The sequence below is a fragment of the Salvelinus fontinalis genome, chromosome 3 (assembly GCF_029448725.1).
Source record: "Salvelinus fontinalis isolate EN_2023a chromosome 3, ASM2944872v1, whole genome shotgun sequence".
NCBI lineage: Eukaryota > Metazoa > Chordata > Actinopteri > Salmoniformes > Salmonidae > Salvelinus > Salvelinus fontinalis.
In genome coordinates this window covers 38,008,910-38,029,854 of record NC_074667.1, presented here as the reverse complement: position 1 = coordinate 38,029,854, position 20,945 = coordinate 38,008,910, and the positions used below count along the sequence as shown (strand labels likewise).

The following is a 20,945-nucleotide window of genomic DNA, read 5'->3' as shown; positions in this document are numbered from 1 at the left end:
AGAAAAGTGGTGAGAAAAAGAAAGATAGAAAGAGCAGAGTGATTTGTCAAACTGGTAATGGTCCAGTAACTCTCTATAATCACCACCTGGTGAGCTCTGAGTAGGTTGTCATGACCACAATGAGCGATGGGCTGGGTGGCAACAACAGTTTGATTATTTTCTGGTGATGTGCCCACAAGTTACAGACCACTGTGGGAGCTCTACACCTGTGCTTCCCAAAGAGTGGGTCACAGCTGGACCCTAAGGCGACTATAGAGACACTGTCTCTGGTGAATTGACGGGTCAAGAAAACTCTAAAGGCTTTATGTGGGAAAACGTCTACTGTTCTAAATACGCCCTCCACAGGCTACAGCTTGCTGGACAGGAGAGCACTTCTCCACCGCTCATCAGGGCCGTTGTTTGTCAGAGGTCTAGAGGAAAATATAGTGGACCTGCCGACAGCAGGACCTGCTGATCTGAGTGCACAAAGCCTTCTCCTGTTTCAGGAAAAAAAAAACTGTGGGTCCATCCAACCTACATTTTGCTGTGACAACCTGCTGTTGCGTCAAGTGACACCTCTCTTTGTGGTAAACACAAAACAGGACTGAACAGGTCGCTAGGGTCACTGGAGCGGGATATATTAGTGACTGTTAATTAGTGGTCAACTGATCAGCATAGGCATCTTATCGCTTCCTGTTGTACCCAGCTTTCAACAGTGGCTGATATTGAGCTTAAGGTTGTGGTCGATAACATTGGAGATGACCAATCAAACAACAGGGTTTAGCCACAGGAAATCTTGAGATTTACATCGATGCAGAACAGTAAAGATCTAGCTGTCACTAAGCTTCTGTATTGTATCTCATGTGATGTTGAGCACACCAACGTTTCCGGCTCATCTCAGTCTAACTAATGCGAACATGGGTCATGACCCTTGCCCTTAGCCCTGTGTAGTTTAATCTCTGATTTGTACAGTATGTTCTCTCTGATCCTAATCATTGTTTGCAATCAACCTCTTATTGTCCTGTGGCCATCTCTAGCTCAATGGTTGTTTCATAGCCCTCCTGTCACTCCAGATGTTTCAACATGCCTCAGTTACTTTAATCGTGATCAAATCCTCATATTGTCCATCAGCTAATCCCCATGTTACACACTCGGCCCGCCAACTAAGGACAGATGGCCCACACTGGGTGTTGTTTAAATATGTTTACTGGGTGGCAATCTCAAATCTCATAGATATCCTAGTCCCCACTTAGTTCACTAGAGAAATCCTGGCAATAGACACTACTGCCAGCCCTGGTATACCGTACGTGTCTCAAAACCATAACAAGACAAGAGAGCTGTACTTAATGTATGAAATAAGAAAAAAGAACAGTCTTTAAGTCCTTGTCATGTCAGCGGTGTGAGATATCTTTATCAGTAGGAAGAGTGTGAGTGCTGTGAGCCTCCTGGTGTTGTGTGTTCCTGGCCCACTCAGACACATGCCCACCACACGTAGATCAGGATCACAGCCACATTACTTCTTCCATTAGAGGGAGCCTCACAATCTGTCTGTTTTTCCACTGCCCTGAGGAAAGCCTCACTGACAGTCTACTGAGGGTTCCCACTGCAAACGCAGCCAAACAGTAACTCAGAGAAAACGAGAGGGGCCTCCTCCATACCAAGATATAGCACAAAGAGAGGGAGAAGGAGAGAGGGGGGGGGTAGAAGGTGGTGAGAAATAATGAGAGGGAGAAAGAAAGAAAGAAAGAAAGAAAGAAAGAAAGAGGGAAAGAGAAAGAAAGCAAGAGAAAGACACTATTTAACCACTCACCAGTCAAAACATATAGAAAACATCCTCAAAGCTTATAGAAAACCAGAGCATGTGGGCTGAAATAGCTTCTTAATAAACCATGAGTCCTGTGTAACATGTCTCCTGCCATGACTATCTGTATTTTTCATGATGATGTCATTTGTTGTCTTTGGAGCACATGAATTCATCCCTGTCTTATCCCTGTGTCAGAGTCTTTCATTTGTGACCCCAGACCCTCAGTATAAGTGGGCACCATGGTCAGCTAAGTGCTCGGGGTCATCAATCTACACACTTGCTGACCCCACTCCACAACCTTGACCTGTTCCATTGTAAGAGTACTGCAGTTCTTCATTGGTAGAAGGTGATATAGGAGCATAATATCACACCACATAACATACACATAAAGAAGCCTCTGGAATCGTGACCCACACCGATGAGCTAAACTTGTACAGTGCCTTCAGAAAGTATTCACACCCCATGATTTGTTCCACATTTTTTTGTGTTACAAAGTAGGATTAAAATGGATTTAATTTAAAAAAACTTGTCAACAATCTACTCAAAATACACTGTTATGTCAAAGTGGGGAACAATTGTAGACAATTGTAGAAAACATAGGAAAAATAATACACTAATATACTGAATCTTGATTACATAAGTATTCAACCCCCTGAGTCAATACATGTTAGAATCATCTTTGGCAGCGATTACAGCTGTGAGTCTTTCTGGGTAAGTCTCTAAGAGCTTTCCACACCTGGATTGTGCAAAATTTGCCCATTTTTCTTTTCAAAACATTTTCAGGTTTGCCATAGATTTTCAAGCAGGTTTAAGTCAAACCTGTATCCTGGACACTCATAAATATTTACTGTCTTCTTTGGCCTTGTGTTCTAGGTTATTGTCCTCCTGAAAGGTGAATTCATCTCCCAGTGTCTGGTGGAAAGCAGAATGAACCAGGTTTTCCTCTAGGATTTTGTCTGTGCTTAGCTCTATTGCTTTTTTCCCCCTGAAAGCTCCAAAGTTCTTAACGGTTACAAGCATACCCATAACATGATGCAGCCACCACTATGATTGAAAATATGGAGAGTGGTACTCAGTAATGTGTTGTATTACTTTAGTGCCTTGTTGCATAAAGGATTCATGTTTTGTCATTTTTATTCTGTACAGGCTTCCTTTTTTTCACTCTGTCGATTAGGTTAGTATTGTGGAGTAACTACAATGCTGTTGATCCATCCATTTCTCCTATTACAACCAATAAACTCTGTATCTGATTTTAAGTCACCATTTGGCCTCATGGTGAAATTCCTGAGCAGTTTTCTTCCTATCGAGCAACTGAGTTATAAAGACAGCTGTATCTTTGTACTGAATGGCTGTATTCATACACTGTCCAAAGTGTAATTAATAACTTCACCATGCTCAAGGGGTATACTTCTATTTTGACCCTTCTTTGCGAGGCATTGGAAAACCTTCCTTGTCTTTGGTTGAATCTGTGTTTGAAATTCACTGCTCAACTGAGGGACCTTACAGATAATTGTATGTGTTGGGTACAGAGATGAGGTAGTCATTCAAAAATCATGTTAAACACTATTATTGCACACAGAGTGAGTCCATGCAATTTATTATGTGACTTGTTAAGCAAATTTTTTACTCCTGAACTTATTTAGGTTTGCCATGACAAAGGGGTTGAATACTTATTGACTCAAGACCTTTCAGCTTTTCATGTTCCAATTCATTTGTACAAATTCTGGAGAAAAAAATTCCACTTTGATAATATGGGGTATTGTGTATAGGCCAGAGACAAAAAAATCTACATTTCAACCATTTTAAATTCAGGCTGTAACACAACAAATTGTGTATACTTTCTGGAGGCACTGTAATTCTTTCTCTGGCTGTAAACCATTCTAAAATTCCTTCCCCACATAGCAACCCATGTGTAAGTAAAAGTTGTGACACCCATTAGAGAATGTCCACCCTGCTTCAGTAGATGCTCCAGATGCTTGCAGAAGAGAGAGTATTTCCTGCCAGATGTCCTGGGAGAAAGGCCGGTGTTAAACAGCTGTTCTAGTGGAGGCCAGTGACACGCAGGGAGCCATTTCCCCTCTTGTACCCGCCCACCCACAAGGGACCATGCTTATGCATTCACACACAGTCAGACACACTCTCTCTCTCCTACCTGTCTAAACCAGCTAATGTCCTTTAGCACAGCTGAGAGGCAGAGGCATAAGCTCAGAGTTACACCCACCCACCTACACCCACCTACACCTACACACACACCTGTTTCCCGGTGACAGCGCCACCTTCACAGCTTCAGAGGACACAGCCCACTGCTTGGGAGCCCAGCCATCCATCTCTCTGTCTCACACTCTACACGCCATTTATCAGGACAGGCCCAGAGGTGGGAGGGGAAGGTTGGGGAGGGGGGTAACATTTGCTGTCATCTCCCCATGATTGCATATTCACAGTCAGCACTTCAATGTGACAAAGGAGAGAGGAGGTTTGAAGAGAGGAGAGAGAAGGTTTGAAGAGAGGAGAGAGGAGGTTTGAGGAGAGGAGAGAGGAGGTTTGAGGAGAGGAGAGAGGAGGTTTGAGGAGAGGAGAGAGGAGGTTTGAGGAGAGGAGAGAGGAGGTGTGAAGAGAGGAGAGAGGAGGTTTGAAGAGAGGAGAGAGGAGGTTTGAGGAGAGGAAACTGTCTCGCTGTACTGTTTGTTTGGCATCCAAGCCTCTCTCTCTCTTACTACTCCATCTCTCCTCTCCATGTGTCCTTCCTCTCTCTATGCCTCTCTTTGTCTCTTTGCCGCTCCACTCCACTCCTCACCTGCCTCATATAAGGCTGTTTGTTAGTTGTTCTGGGACGGTGATAAAGGAGTAGGTGAGGAGGGGAGACAAGTTTGGGGGAGTTTGAGGGTAGACTTGCAAACACCTGGGTCACTCCCAACATGGAACTTTCCGACCAGTCTGTTCCACATTGGTGTAGGTGTTTTTGTCTACACTGTTCTCTACCCCATACTATTCTCACGTCGGCCTGAGGAAGACTCAGTGTTTACTGGCAGTGACTGGGTAATTCCATCCATCCTTTCCATTACGTTGTCATTAATAGAAACAAAATCAAGTGACACTGAATCCTCCAACCGTGGCCTGTATGACCTAGTAATAAGCGGGGAGTGAAGGAGGTCAAGCATACAGTACATAGATCATAGCACCGCTACACATAACAGGATCAGAAATACCCTATGTGTGCCAATTTCATCCAGACTAAATAGCGTGAGATGATGTGTGTGTGTGTGTGTGAGAGAGAGAGATAAATAGAGAGAGAGAGAGAAAGTTCCCTCTACAGACAAGATCAGGTGGTGAACTGGGCGAGCAGAGCCATGATTAAGTGCAGTGGAACTGAATCCATACTCTGTGGCCCAGGAGAGAGGGATATAAAACTTCCCATCCTATAGCAGGCTTTATAGAGCAATACAATCCTATTACATTTATCCTTCTCTGTCCTCTCTGCTCCAGGTGGCAGACATGTTTCTTGTATCCTCTTTTCCATCCCTCCCCCTCTCTCACGTCTTCCCCTGGCCCTGGGCTGGCCTCAGCTCCCATCAGACTGGTAGTAAAACTAGATGTGAAGCCCAGGGTGGTGCAGACAGTACATGATAGCACAGATCTCCATACAAACCCCACAGCAGAGCTCCTACACTACCTGCTCTGGTGGGGAGTGGAGTGGAGCAGCCCTCAGCAAGTTCTCTCTCCCTCTTTCTCTCTCCCTCCTTTCTTCCTCCCTCTTTTCATTCTTCAACCCCCATGAAGCTTGATGAAGCTGATTGAACTGCTACCTCTTTGCGCACCCCACTAAGCACCCACTCACACATACCGTGTTCAGGACAGGAGGATCGCTCTGCTCGCACTTCAGGACATATTAAATATTCACAATGCCTCCAAGGAGACGAGGGAGGGGCCGCTAGCGCTTTGGTCTAATTACTGAAACAGGAGTATATATGGGCAGGGTGGGGAGGATTGCATGTGTGTGTCTGTGTGCTACTGAATTTATAAACATGTACTGTGTGTGTGGTATGCACAGAAGTGTACAGGAGTGAATGTGTCTACATCTCACTTGAATTAATGTTTGTCCTGTCTTGTATGTGAATATCTGCCAGATGTAGCAGTAGTGAACGGCAGTGGATCCGCGGGCTCCTTTACCTCATCATTTACTCCTAATGACGGGCAGTGAGGTCATGGGGACCATCTCGTCCCGTTTCCTGTTTGCGTAAGACTCAGACACCAGAGACACATCCAACCCTGCTGGTCCTTCACCCCTTCCCTGCCTTACCGCCTTACAGACACATCCAACCCTGCTGGTCCTTCACCCCTTCTCTGCCTTGCCGCCTTACAGACACATCCAACCCTGCTGGTCCTTCACCCCTTCTCTGCCTTACCGCCTTACAGACACATCCAACCCTGCTGGTCCTTCACCCCTTCTCTGCCTTACCGCCTTACAGACACATCCAACCCTGCTGGTCCTTCACCCCTTCTCTGCCTTGCCGCCTTACAGACACATCCAACCCTGCTGGTCCTTCACCCCTTCCCTGCCTTGCCGCCTTACAGACACATCCAACCCTGCTGGTCCTTCACCCCTTCTCTGCCTTGCCGCCTTACAGACACATCCAACCCTGCTGGTCCTTCACCCCTTCCCTGCCTTACCGCCTTACAGACACATCCAACCCTGCTGGTTCTTCACCCCTTCTCTGCCTTACCGCCTTACAGACACATCCAACCCTGCTGGTCCTTCACCCCTTCCCTGCCTTGCCACCTTACAGACACATCCAACCCTGCTGGTCCTTCACCCCTTCCCTGCCTTGCCGCCTTACAGACACATCCAACCCTGCTGGTCCTTCACCCCTTCCCTGCCTTACCGCCTTACAGACACATCCAACCCTGCTGGTCCTTCACCCCTTCCCTGCCTGGCCACCTTACAGACACATCCAACCCTGCTGGTCCTTTGCCCCTGCCCTGCCTGGCCACCTTACAGACACATACAACCCTGCTGTTCCTTCACCGCTGCCATGCCTGGCCACCTTACAGACACACACACTATGATTCAGTCCCCTCGAGAATACCTCCCACTCCCACTTACCACAAATCAACCCTACTCCTCTCACATCACTGCTCGGGCCTCTGCCTGGCTCCCACACCCACACGAATCACCATCCTCTGGGACCCTGATGCCATCTCCACACACACACACACCTCACACTTCCTACTCCAGGAAACTCACACGTTTCTGCCACACTGCCTGATTCCCTGCTTCAGTCAGTCACTCTAGTCTAACCCATCCACCTCTGTATAGTGTTGTCTTTGCTATGAGTGGCCTGGGTATACTTCTCTCTGAGTGAATCGATGTCACTGTGATCTCTTCTCTGCCTGGCTGGCTGGGACTGGCACTGCGCCCAGACTGAAGTGGGAAGGTGTATTATGGGAGAGAGATTGAGGGGGGGGGGGTGTCATGCTTCGGCTGCTCTTCTATAGTTAGCACACACACACACCTGGAGTCAGTTTCAAGGCTGCCGTTCGTATTTAGTACGAGTCATTAGGCACGCTGCAGCACTGTCTGCTCGTCAGGCCACATTAGCCATGATCTGATCAGTGTGAGTTCCCCTCAAAGGCCCGTTTTAGAACCAGGGCTCAGGAGCCAAGAGCTCCGTGTTCCCTGGTACGCTACTTTACTCAACCACTCTAGCCAGAGAGATGTGCATGCAGTTCCCATTCACACCACACTGTGCTGCTTGGATTGTAGTTGATATACACTGAACTAAAATATAAATGCAAAATGTAACGTGTTGGTCCCATGTTTCATGAGCTGAAATAAAAGATCCCAGAAAGTTTCCATACGCACAAAATTATTTATCTCAATTTTTGTGCACAAATTTGCTTACATCCATGTTAGCGAGCCATTCTCCTTTGCTAAGATAATACATCTACCTGACAAGTGTGGCATATCAAGAAGGTTGATTAAACAGCAGGATAATTACACAGGTGCACCTTGTGCTGGGGACAATAAAAGGCCACTTGAAAATGTTCAGTTATGTCACACAACACAATGACACATACATCTCAAGTTGAGGGAGTGTGCAATTGGCATGCTGACTGCAGCAATGTCCACCAGAGCTGTTGCCAGAGAATTTAATGTTAATTTCTCTACCATAAGCCGCATCCAACGTCATTTTAGAGAATTTGGCAGTACGCCCAACCGGCCTCACAACCGCAGACCACGTGTAACCACGCCAGCCCAGGACCTCCACATCCGGCTTCTTCACCAGAAGGATCGTCTGAGACCAGCCACCCGGATAGCTGATGAAACTGTGGGTTTGCACAACTGAAGAATTTCTGCACAAACCGTCAGAAACCATCTCAGGGAAGCTCATCTGCTCGTCATCCTCACTAGGGTCTTGACCTGACTGCAGTTCGGGGTCGTAACCAACTTGAGTGGGCAAATACTCACCTTCGATGGCCACTAGCACGCTGGAGAAGTATGCTCTTCACGGATGAATCACGGTTTCAACTGTACCGGGCAGTTGGCAGACCGCCTGTATGGAGTTGTGTGAGAAAACGGTATGCTGATGTCAACGTTGTGAACAAAGTGCCCCATGGTGGCGGTGGGGTTATGGTGTGGGCAGACATAAGCTACCAACAACAAACACAATTGCATACTATCAATGTAAATTTTAAGATGCCGTGATGCCGTGACGAAATGATGAGGCCCATTGTCGTGCTATTTATCCACCACCATCCCCTCATGTTTCAGCATGATAATGCGTGACCCCATGTCGCAAGGATCTGTACACAATTCCTGGAAGCTGAAAATGTCCCAGTTCTTCCATGGCCTGCATACTCACCAGACACGGTCACCAGTGGTGGAAAAAGTACCCAATAGTCATACCTTAGTAAAAGTAAATGACTCAAGTAAAAGTCACCCAGTAAAATCTAAAAGTCTAAAAGTATTTGGTTTTAAATATACTTAAGTATCAAAAGTACATGTAATTGCTAAAATATACTGAAGTATCAAAAGGCAAGGTAAAAGTATAAATAATTTAAAATTCCAAATATTAAGCAAACCACACGGCACCATTTCATTTTTTTATTTACGGATATCCAGAGGCACGCTCTAACACTCAGACATTATTTACTAACAAAACACGTGTTTAGTGAGTCCGCCAGATCAGCTGCTGTAGGGATGACCAGGGATGTTCTCTTGAAAAGTGTGTGAATTTTCCTGTCCTGCTAAGCATTCAAAATGCAAAGAGTACTTTTGGGTGTCAGGGATGTATGGAGTAAAAAGTACATACTTTTTTAAAGAATGTAGTGAAGTAAAAGTAAAAGTTGTCAAAAATATCAATACAGTGCCTTCGGAAAGTATTCAGACCACTTGACTTTTTCCACACTTTGTTACGTCACAGCCTTATTCTAAAATTGATTGAATTGTTTTTATTCTCATCAATCTACACACAATACCCAATAATGACAGAGCAAAAACAGGTATTTTGAAATGTTTGCTAATTTATTTAAAAAAAACTGAAATATCACATTTACATAAGTTTTCAGACCATTTACTCAGTACTTTGTTGAAGCAGCTTTGGCAACAATTACAGCATCAAGTCTTCTTGGGTATGATGCTACAAGCTTCGCACACCTGTATTTGGGGAGTTTCTCCCATTCTTCTCTGCAGATCCTTTCAAGCTCTGTCAGGTTGGATGGGAAGCGTCGCTGCACAGCTATTTTTAAGTCAAGGTGTCTTAATACTTTCAGTACAGATACCCCAAAAAACGACTTAAATAGTACTTTCAAGTATTTTTACTTAAGTACTTTACATCAGTGCATGTCATCCATTGAGCATGTTTGGGATGCTCTGGATCGACGTGTACGATCAGAGTGTTCCAGTTCCCGCCAATATCCAGCAACTTCACACAGCCTTTGAAGAGGACAACATTCCACAGGCTACAATCAACAGCCTGGTCAACTCTATGCGAAGGAGATGTATGGGATCAATCTCACGCCATGTGTATTGAATTCAAAATAAAATAAATCGTGAACATGAATTACCTGTTGCACAACGTTCGGCGCAGGTGTTGGTAACTGGTTCGCCATACACCTGCGCCGAACGTTGTGAAACAGGTCATTCATATGTTTACCTAAGTAGTTAGATGGTTTGTCATTAAATGTATTAGATAGACATGCTTCTAATATCCATACATTATTGACACGTGACTGACAATTTTGAAGTACGTTAGCTAAAGTCGCTCTGGATAAGAGCGTCTGCTAAATGACTTAAATGTAAATGTAAATGTAAAACCCTAAAACAAGGTGACGTCAGAACGTCTACTTAAGTAGGCAATAGAAAAAAGCCTGTCTATCATGTTCATTGATGGGTTAAGACGAACCGCCACTCGAAAACTAACAGACCAATAGAGACTCATTGTCTACGCCTCCCTCTAAACCCCGCCCTTCATGGGAAAATAATGCCTAAACTCGCAATCGAAAAGACTGGCAGTGAAAGCAAAGAAACAGACATTGAAAGCAGAGATACGAGTAGCGTAACCAAAAGGTAGTACATGCAGGCAAGAGCGTATGCAACATGTATTCAATACGATTGGTTGCTGGGAAAGTTTAACAGAAAATGATTTTTGCATTCGTTTTCAAATATTTTCTTTAATCATTTGTCATAGAGTATTGCTCCCGCTTTAAAATTATTTGCTTACAAGTTTTTGGGTTTTGCTTTTGATGTATTATTTTTGTTTACAATTCTATACATTTTGCTTTCAATTGTTTGGTTTTTGATTTTGACATCCGTTATTTCACCCATTCTCGAAAATATAATGTTTACATTCTCAACTTTATTTTTCATGTTCTCGATTTATTTTATTTTGAATTCAATACACATATGGCATGAAATTGACCCCATAGAGATGTGTCGCGCTGCAGGAGAGGGTCATACCAGATACTGACTGGTTTTCTGATCCACGCCCCTAACTTTTTGTAAGGTATCTGTGACCAACAGATGCATATCTGTATTCCCACTCATGTGAAATCCATAGATTAGGGCCTAATACATTTATTTCAATTGAATGATTTCCTTACATGAACTGTAACTCAGTAAAATCTTTCCAATTGTTGCATGTTGCGTTTATATTTTTGTACAGTGTAATTGACCTGGATTCTCAGTGCGTGGAGCTGGCTCTATGGCTTTACATGGTCCACGTTCTAACACTGAAGCTCTCCCCATCCCGGCGTTGTAACCCAACACTGAGTGTGAGAGTGTGAGAGATGAACATCTACATGTCGATTAGACACAGAGAGCAGGTTAGATGAATCTTTCAGTAGGGAAAGCGGATATCTCTGCTTTATTTAATGCTATAGCATAATACTTTTAAAGGTGTGATAATGTTCACGTGATACAGTGTGTTATGTCTTGAAGTGTGTGGAATGTTGTGGAACGTCATTTGTGTTTGGTCCATAGGCAGAGTTACAGTATTGCATGTCTGGATGTCAGGCGTAATGTGCACTTAGTCATGCATGAGGTACAGTAAACCTAACGACCACATCAGCCAATGTGTGTCAGTTTAAGTGTGTCAGTGAAATAGTCAAGAACCATAAACACTACACAGTATCCTTATAAACACATTTGGAAATATAAGGAGACATACAATGACAATATTCAATGGTCAGATAGACTTCGTCCTTGCCAATAGGTAAAGTGCAGTATACACTTGAAGTGGTGTGAACTTGAGTCAGTAACGGTGATTGGTTGAGAGAATCGTTAATGGGAGCAAATCCCCTTTGGATCTAATGTGTTTGTAGATTTTTATACATCACTTTGGTCCCTCAGGATCCTGACAAGACGAAGGACATGTTAGGTGTGGCTGATTGAGTTTGAACTGTCTGGCCTTTAATTCACTCTCTTTTAGCTGGGGCATTGAGCTGATGCTGGAACACTATAGCCCAGACTGCCTCTACCCCTTTGTCTCTTTCTTTCTCTCTTTCTGTCTCGCTCAGCCTCTCCCTAAAGGCCAGGGTGGGTTTGCAGGCACCTCACCTGCCAGGATTAATTAAAGCTAATGAATGCTGAGCGGTGCCAGGGAGTAATCCTGCATTCCACTGACCTGGGACAGGGATAGGGACACAACCTCCACTGTGACCTTGTGTCGGAATGACACACATACTAGCCGGGAGAGGACTAATAGGTATGCCACACCCAGCATACATGGCCCTGATCTGAATGCGCTCTGTTAATCCACAACACCTCATCCAGATCCTGATGTACTTAGCATGTAGTACTCATCATCCTGTCCCCTGTAACTTCCACACAGGTTCAAATGCTCTTATCATGCAGGGGAGTCACAGGCTGTGCTATGAATCTAGGTCTCTAGTAGTCTGCTAGTAGTACAGACTCACTTTGCAAGGTGCTTTGTAGAAGAACTAGGACAATAAGTCTGAGGGAGTCAGTCTGAAGGAGAGAGGCAGATGGGAGGGACTGAGAGGATAGGCAGAAAGAAGGAGAGGAACAAAGTCACACATTTGACAGGGATATGACACCACAATTTGCAGCTGCACAGCAAATTTGAAATAAAAAACGTAACACCCACAATGTTAAATGTAATAATTTCTTAGTGTGTACTGTATATGTGACCATCAGAAATAGTGTTAAACTAACACTTTTCAACGTGTTGATGAACTAACACCCTAAGAATGTTTGGTCCCTAAAACCATGGGCAACTTCCGACTTAAATTAACACTTTATTAGAGCTGATGCTGTTATACTTTCTCAGTGTTAGGGAATTAACACCTGTGGTGTTACAGTAACTTGCTTAGGGGTGTTTTTTTAACACTGGAGGGCAGGGATGGGAAACTTTGATGGGGTGGAGGCCACAAAACATATATCTATATGGTTTGCGTACCCACTTTCAAAGCCTCCACATTGCAAGCAAAACATCATAGTGGCCCCCCTCTTGACAGAGAGAAAACATTTTTGCATGACTCAATCGGCACGCTGCAGTCCTGTTTAGAGTTAATTTTGTGCAATTCTACACGTTTTACAATGGTGTGCAGAGCAAATGTTACAATTTTAAAGCAAGTTTTCTGCATTCTATACATCTTGCCATGGGTCAGAGAGAAGATTTAGCAATTTTATAACACATTTCATGCAATTCTACTCATTTTGCCATGGGGTGTAGAGCAAATGTTACAGTTTTAAAGCAAGTTTCATGATTTCTACACATTTTGCCATGGGGCAGAGAGCAAATGATTTCTACACATTTTGCCATGGGGCAGAGAGTAGATTTTGCAATCTTATAACACGTTTTATGCAGTCATACTCATTTTGCCATGGGGCGGAGAGAAATGTTTGCAGTTTTTAATATGAGTGAGATTGACTGATAAAATAATTTGTTAGCTGACATGGACTAATTCACTGACTATTGGTGACTGACGTTACAAGAGGAAAACTGCTGATGCACAACCAAATTTAGGAATTGCATCTTGTGTATACTACTATTCTAACTCGCAACAGTAAGTTGAGACCCCAGCTGAGTTCCAAAATAATAATGGGGGGGGTTGGAATTGATCCGAGGGCCTTCGAAGGCACCCTGGGAATTATTTATTTATGCCTTTCGAGTGCATTTTAAATGGTACCAGTGCCACCCATGGTTGTGTTTGCTAATGACAGAGACACAACTGTTGCAATGGATGACAACCAGTCCTGTAGCCTAATAAGTGAGGCCCTAAGTTCATATTTTGTCGTAAAAATTATACATTATAATTATACATTATAAAAATTATTACATTATAACAATGCTTTGCTTTTTTGACAATACCATACTTTGACAGTCTAGTTTTACCCTAACACAGTTGTCTGAAACTCCTGATTTGCAAGTCACGTTATAGCTTCGCAAGTCATATCACTAGCTTGTGAAGTGTTACATAATTCCATTCGGAATTCAGCCAGTCAGGATATCCAGCAATTGAAACTTTTAATCACCCACAATTTGCAGTTAGAATGACTGTCAAGGAAGGGAAGATTGAAAAATCTACCGGGGCTCCCGAGTAGACTGCATCGCAGCGCTTGAGGCGTCCCTACAGACCCGGGTTCGACAGGGAGTCCCATAGGAAGGCGCACAATTGACCGGGTTAAGGCAGTGTTTGGCCTCTCTAACGACTCCTTGTGGCGGGCCGGGCGCCTGCAGGCTGACTGTGGTCATCAGTTGAACGGTGTTTCCGCCAACATATTGGTACAGCTGGCTTCCAGGTTAAGCGGCAGGTGTTAAGAAGCGGGGTTTGGTGAGTCATGTTTCGGAGGATGCGTGACTCGACCTTCGCCTCTACCAAGCCTGTTGGGGAGTTGCAGTGATGAGACAAGGATATCACGAAAAAGGGGTAAAAAAATATGTACAGTACCGGTCAAAAGTTTTAGAACACCTATTCATTCAAGGGTTTTTCTTAATTTGTATTATTTTCTACATTGTAGAATAATAGTGAAGACATCAAAACGATGAAATAACACATATGGAATCATGTAGTAACCAAAAAAGTGTTAAAAAATCTAAATATATATTATGTGTCACGTTCCTGACCTATTTTTATGTTATTTTGATTATGTTTAGTTGGTCAGGGCGTGAGTTGGGGTGGGCATTGTATGTTGTGTGTGTTTGGTTAGTCCATGGGTGTTGTATGTGTATGGGATAGTGTTTGTTAGGTGGTCTAGTTATGTCTATGGCTGCCTAGATTGGGTCTCAATCAGAGACAGCTGTCATTCATTTGTCTCTGATTGGGAGCCAGATTTAAGGTAGCCATAGGCAGTAGGCTTTTGTGGGTGTTTGTTCCTGTGTCCTCACAGGACAGTTGAAGGTTAGTCTCATTTGTTGTTTTGTAGTTTTGTAGTGTATTGTTTTGCTGTTTTCATTAAAAGATGGCTTATTTCCCTCAATCCGCATCTTGGTCCTATCCATGCTCCTCCTCGTTTGAGGAGGAGAACAACATTGACTGCCTTTACAGAAACACCCACCACAACAGGACCAAGCGGATTGAGGAGAGAGAAAAAGAACTAAGGCACTGGACACAGGAGGAATGGTCTTGGGAGATCATGGACGGAAAAGGACCCTGGGGAAGGGTTGGAGAGAATCGCCGCTCTCGGGAGGTGAAGAAGGCAGCCACAGCCCAGGAGCGGTGGATTGAGGAGGCAGCACGTATGAGAGGCTGGAAGCCCGAGAGGCTCACCCAAGAATTTCTTGGGGGGGGGGCTAAAGGGGAGTGTGGCGAAGCCGGGTTGGATACCTGAGCCAACTCCCCGGGCTTGCCGTGGAGTAAGAGGGCGTCGTACTGGTCAGACACCGTGTTATGCGGTAAAGCGCACGGTGTCCCCAGTACGCGTGCTTAGCCCAGTGCGGGCTATTCCACCTTGCCGCACTGGGAGGGCTAGGTTGGGCATCGAGCCGAGTGCCATGAAGCCGGCCCAACGTATCTGGTCTCCAGTACGTCTCCTCGGGCCGGCGTACATGGCACCAGCCTTACAGGTGGTGTCCCCGGTTCGCCTGCATAGGCCAGTGCGGGCTATTCCACCTCGCCGCACTGGCAGGGCTACGGGGACCATTCAACCTGGTAGGGTTGGGGAGGCTCGGTGCTCAAGAGCACGTGTCCTCCTTCACGGTCCGGTATATCCGGCGCCACCTTCCCACCCCAGCTCAGTACCACCAGTGCCTACACCACGCACCAGGCTTCCAGTGCATCTCCAGAGCCCTGTTCCTCTTCCACGCACTCTCCCTATGGTGCGGGTCTCCAGCCCGGTGCCTCCAGTTCCGGTACCAAGCACCAGGCCTGGAGTGCGCCACGAGAGTCCAGTGTGCCCAGTTCCTGTTCCCCGCACTCGCCCTGAGGTGCGTGCCCACGGCCCGGTGCCTCCAGTTCCGGTACCACGCACCAGGCCTATAGTGCGTCTCAGCCGGCCAGAGTCTGCCGTCTGCCTAGCGCCAGAGCCGTCCTGCCATGACCAGCCAGAGCCGTCCTGCCATGACCAGCCAGAGCCGTCCTGCCATGACCAGCCAGAGCCGTCCTGCCATGACCAGCCAGAGCCGTCCTGCCATGACCAGCCAGAGCCGTCCTGCCATGACCAGCCAGAGCCGTCCTGCCATGACCTGCCAGAGCCGTCCTGCCATGACCTGCCAGAGCCGTCCTGCCATGACCTGCCAGAGCCGTCCTGCCATGACCTGCCAGAGCCGTCCAGCCAGGACCTGCCAGAGCCGTCCAGCCAGGACCTGCCAGAGCCGTCCAGCCAGGACCTGCCAGAGCCGTCCAGCCAGGACCTGCCAGAGCCGTCCAGCCAGGACCTGCCAGAGCCGTCCAGCCAGGACCTGCCGGAATCCCTCAGCCAGGACCTGCCGGAGTCCCTACGCCCGGACCGGTCGGAGTCCCTCAGCCCGGACCTGCCGGAGTCCCTCAACCCGGACCTGCCGGAGTCCCTCAACCCGGACCTGCCGGAGTCCCTCAACCCGGACCTGCCGGAGTCCCTCAGCCAGGACCTGCCGGAATCCCTCAGCCAGGACCTGCCGGAGTCCCTACGCCCGGACCGGTCGGAGTCCCTCAGCCCGGACCTGCCGGAGTCCCTCAACCCGGACCTGCCGGAGTCCCTCAACCCGGACCTGCCGGAGTCCCTCAACCCGGACCTGCCGGAGTCCCTCAGCCAGGACCTGCCGGAGTCCCTCAGCCAGGACCTGCCGGAGTCCCTCAGCCAGGACCTGCCGGAGTCCCTCAACCCGGACCTGCCGGAGTCCCTCAACCCGGACCTGCCGGAGTCCCTCAACCCGGACCTGCCGGAGTCCCTCAGCCAGGACCTGCCGGAGTCCCTCAGCCAGGACCTGCCGGAGTCCCTCAGCCAGGACCTGCCGGAGTCCCTCAGCCAGGACCTGCCGGAGTCCCTCAGCCAGGACCTGCCGGAGTCCCTCAGCCAGGACCTGCCGGAGTCCCTCAGCCAGGACCTGCCGGAGTCCATCAGCCAGGACCTGCCGCCCCTTGTCCCGGTGCTGCCCCTTGTCCCGGTGCTGCCCCTTGTCCCGGTGCTGCCCCTTGTCCCGGTGATGCCCCTTGTCCCGGTGCTGCCCCTTGTCCCGGTGCTGCCCCTTGTCCCGGTGCTGCCCCTTATCCCGGTGCTGCCCCTTATCCCGGTGCTGCCCCTTATCCCGATGCTGCCCCTTCAGTTAGGTGGGTTTAGTTGGAGGGTGGTCATTGGGTGGGGGATACGGAAGCGGGGAGTGACTATGGTGGTGTGGGGACAGCGTCCAGAGCCGGAGCCACCACCGTGGACAGATGCCCACCCAGACCCTCCCCTAGACTTTTGGTGGTGCGTTCGGAGTACGCACCTTGAGGGGGGGGGTTATGTCACGTTCCTGACCTATTTTTATGTTATTTTGATTATGTTTAGTTGGTCAGGGCGTGAGTTGGGGTGGGCATTGTATGTTGTGTGTGTTTGGTTAGTCCATGGGTGTTGTATGTGTATGGGATAGTGTTTGTTAGGTGGTCTAGTTATGTCTATGGCTGCCTAGATTGGGTCTCAATCAGAGACAGCTGTCATTCATTTGTCTCTGATTGGGAGCCAGATTTAAGGTAGCCATAGGCAGTAGGCTTTTGTGGGTGTTTGTTCCTGTGTCCTCACAGGACAGTTGAAGGTTAGTCTCATTTGTTGTTTTGTAGTGTATTGTTTTGCTGTTTTCATTAAAAGATGGCTTATTTCACTCAATCCGCATCTTGGTCCTATCCATGCTCCTCCTCGTTTGAGGAGGAGAACAACATTGACTGCCTTTACATTATGTTTAGATTCTTCAAATAGCCACCCTTTGCCTTGATGAAAGCTTTGCACACTCTTGGCATTCTCTCAACCAGCTTCATGAGGTTGTCACCTGGAATGCATTTCAATTAAAGGTGTGCCTTGTTAAAAGTTAATTTGTTGAATTTCTTTCCTTCTTAATGCATTTGAGCCAATCAGTTGTGTTGTGACAAGGTAGGGGGTATACAGAAGATTGCCGTATTTGGTAAAAGACCAAGTCCATATTAGGTCAAAGGTTTTAGAACACCTTCTCATTCAAGGGTTTTTAGTTAGTTTTACTATTTTCTACATTGTAGAATAATAGTGAAGACATCAAAACTATGAAATAACACATATGGGTTCATGTAGTAACCAAAAAAGTGTTAAACAAATCAAAATATATTTTGTATTTGCCTTGATAACCAAATGTATTTCCTTTCTTAATGTGTTTTAGCCAATCAGTTGTGTTGTGATAGTGTAGGGGGGTATACAGAAGATAGCCCTATTTGGTATTTTACCAAATAGGGCTATCTTCTGTATACCCCCCTACACTATCACAACTCAACTGATTCAAATAGCTTTTGATTCAAATAGCGCTTCATTGTGCACTTGGCGTTAATTTCAATCTTACCGTTTTTTTTTTGTAATTGTAAAAAATAAAAAAAGTAACCTTTATTTAACTAGGCAAGTCAGTTAAGAACAAATTGTTATTTACAATGACAGCCTACACCAGCCAAACCCAAACAACACTGGGTCAATTGTGCGCCACCTTATAGGACTCCCAATCACGGCCGGTTGTAATACAGCCTGGAATCAAACCAGGGTGTCTGTAGTGACGCCTCTAGCACTGAGATGCAGGGCCTTAGACCGCAGCTCCACTAACCCCACTAGGATCAACACTCAATGATGGTAGGTAGCCTAGAGGTTAAGTAAACAAAAGGTTGCTGGTTGAAATCCCTGAGCTGACTAGGTGAAAAATTGGTCGATGTGCTCTTGAGCAAGGCACTTAAAATTTCTTGTCAATAGGGGGGCGCTGTTTTCACTTTGGAAAAAATCGTGCCCAAATGAAACGGCCTCGTACTCTTTTCTAGATCATACAATATATATATTATTATTACTATTGGATAGAAAACACTCAGAATTTTCTAAAACTGTTTGAATTATGTCTGTGAGTAAAACAGAACTCATTTTGCAGTAAACTTCCATGCAGGAAGTGAAAAATCTGAAAACGAGGCTCTGTTTCAGGGCCTGCCTATTCAATTGCCTTATATTTATCGATATGCATGCACTTCGTACGCCTTCCCCTAGATGTCAACAGGCAGTGGAAGGTGGAATGGGGTGTCTAGCTTGATCTGAGGCCGAACAAGAGCTTTTGGAGTGGCAGGTCAGGAATTTTCTTTGTCTACCAAAGCTCGACATTGTCTTCTAAAAAGCGTTCGGTATACACGGCGAATATCTCCGGCTCTGATTTTATTTGATACATGTGATAATAACATCATAAAGTAGGTTTTTTTCAACCGAGTTTTATCAGTTTATTCAACGTTTATTGGGACTTTTGGAATTTTCCGTTCTTTGCGCCAAGAGTTGATGGGCATGTTCGCGCCACATGGCTAGCCAAGTTTGCTAATTCGACAGAAGAAATGGACATTCTAAAACCAAACAATGATTTATTCTGGACCAAGGACTCCTTGTACAACATTCTGATGGAAGCTCAACAAAAGTAAGAAAACATTTATGATGTTATTTCGTATTTCTGTGTAAAATGTTGAGTCCTATTCTCCGCCGTGTTGGTGAGCGCTGTCTCGCAATAACGCAAGCTGTATGTTATGGTAAAGTTATTTTTAAAAATCTAACACAGCGGTTGCATTAAGAACCAGTGTGTCTTTCATTTGCCATACAACAAGTAATTTTATGTAAAGTTTATGATGAGTTCTTTGGTCAGATTAGGTGAGTGTCCAAAATATCTCCGGAGATTCTGGTGAATCGATGCTACGTATTCACAATGTATAATCAGGATTTGTAGCTCTACATATGCACATTTTCGAACAAAACATAAATGTATTGTATAACATGATGTTATAAGACTGTCATCTGATGAATTTGTTCAAGGTTAGTGATTAATTTGATATCTTTTGCTGGTTTTTGCGAAAGCTACCTTTTGCGGTGAATAAATGCGTTTGTGTGTTTGGCTATTGTGGTAAGCTAATATAATTCTATATTGTGTTTTCGCTGTAAAACACTTAAAAAATCAGAAATATTGGCTGGATTCACAAGATGTTTATCTTTCATTTGCTGTACACCATGTATTTTTCATAAATGTTTTATGATGAGTATTTAGGTATTTCACGTTGCTCTCTGTAATTATTCTGTCTGCTTTGGTGATATTTTTGATGGTAGCTGCAATGTAAAACTATGATTTATACCTCAAATACGCACATTTTCGAACAAAACATAAATGTATTGTATAACATGTTATAAGACTGTCATCTGATGAAGTTGTTTCTTGGTTAGTGACTAATTTTATCTCTATTTTGTCGGTTTTGTGAAAGCTACCTATGCGGTAGAAACATGGTGAAAATATGCGGTTGTGTGTTTGGCTATTGTGGTTAGCTAATAGAAATACATATTGTGTTTTCGCTGTAAAACATTTTAAAAATCGGAAATGATGGCTGGATTCACAAGGTGTTTATCTTTCATTTGCTGTATTGGACTTGTGATTTCATGAAAATTATATTATATGATATCCCTGTCCCGTTAGGCTAGGCTATGCTAGTCAGCTTTTTTGATGAGGAGGATCCCGGATTCGGGAGAGAGAGAGAGAGAAGCGGTAGAGGTTAAACCTAATTGCTCCTGTAGATCACTCTGGATAACACCAAGAGTTTAACACCCGAAAATTTGCTCTGATAGGGAACGCTGGTAATACACTCACACCATCTGTGGATCAATGTGCACCCTCATCTCATATGTGTTCTGTCAATCACAAGCCACATAAAAGACGAGAAGAGTCCGTTTTTAAGCTAAGACTCCCGTACAAAGGCGGGAGGCAGGGGCGCTCCAGTACAGTAAGTGGCTAGCTAGGATACCGGTAAACAGTGACCGTAGCCCCGACTTTCGGGCATTGCTTTCCTGCAGTTCTGATAATGACAGTGGGGCCAGGTGCTCAGCAGGCGGGAGCAAAGGACACTGTCTGCTAGTGAGCACTGCGGTACACATCAGGTGGGAGGCGGGGACGATACCGGTGTCTAGGTCACCAGTAGACAGTGGCATTTGCCATCGAAAAACTCAGATAATACCAATATTTTAATCGCATATCAGGGGAAATCCAGAACATCAAAAGTGTCACACAAGCATGAG

At 45.6% G+C, this 20,945-nt stretch overlaps 1 protein-coding gene across 1 annotated transcript in view; it reads left to right on the top strand.

The window, feature by feature from the left end:
* Positions 1-20,945, top strand: part of LOC129847167 (potassium voltage-gated channel subfamily B member 1-like) — an 80,437-nt gene that overhangs the window by 51,977 nt on the left and 7,515 nt on the right. The gene's annotated exons all lie outside the window — the stretch shown is intronic.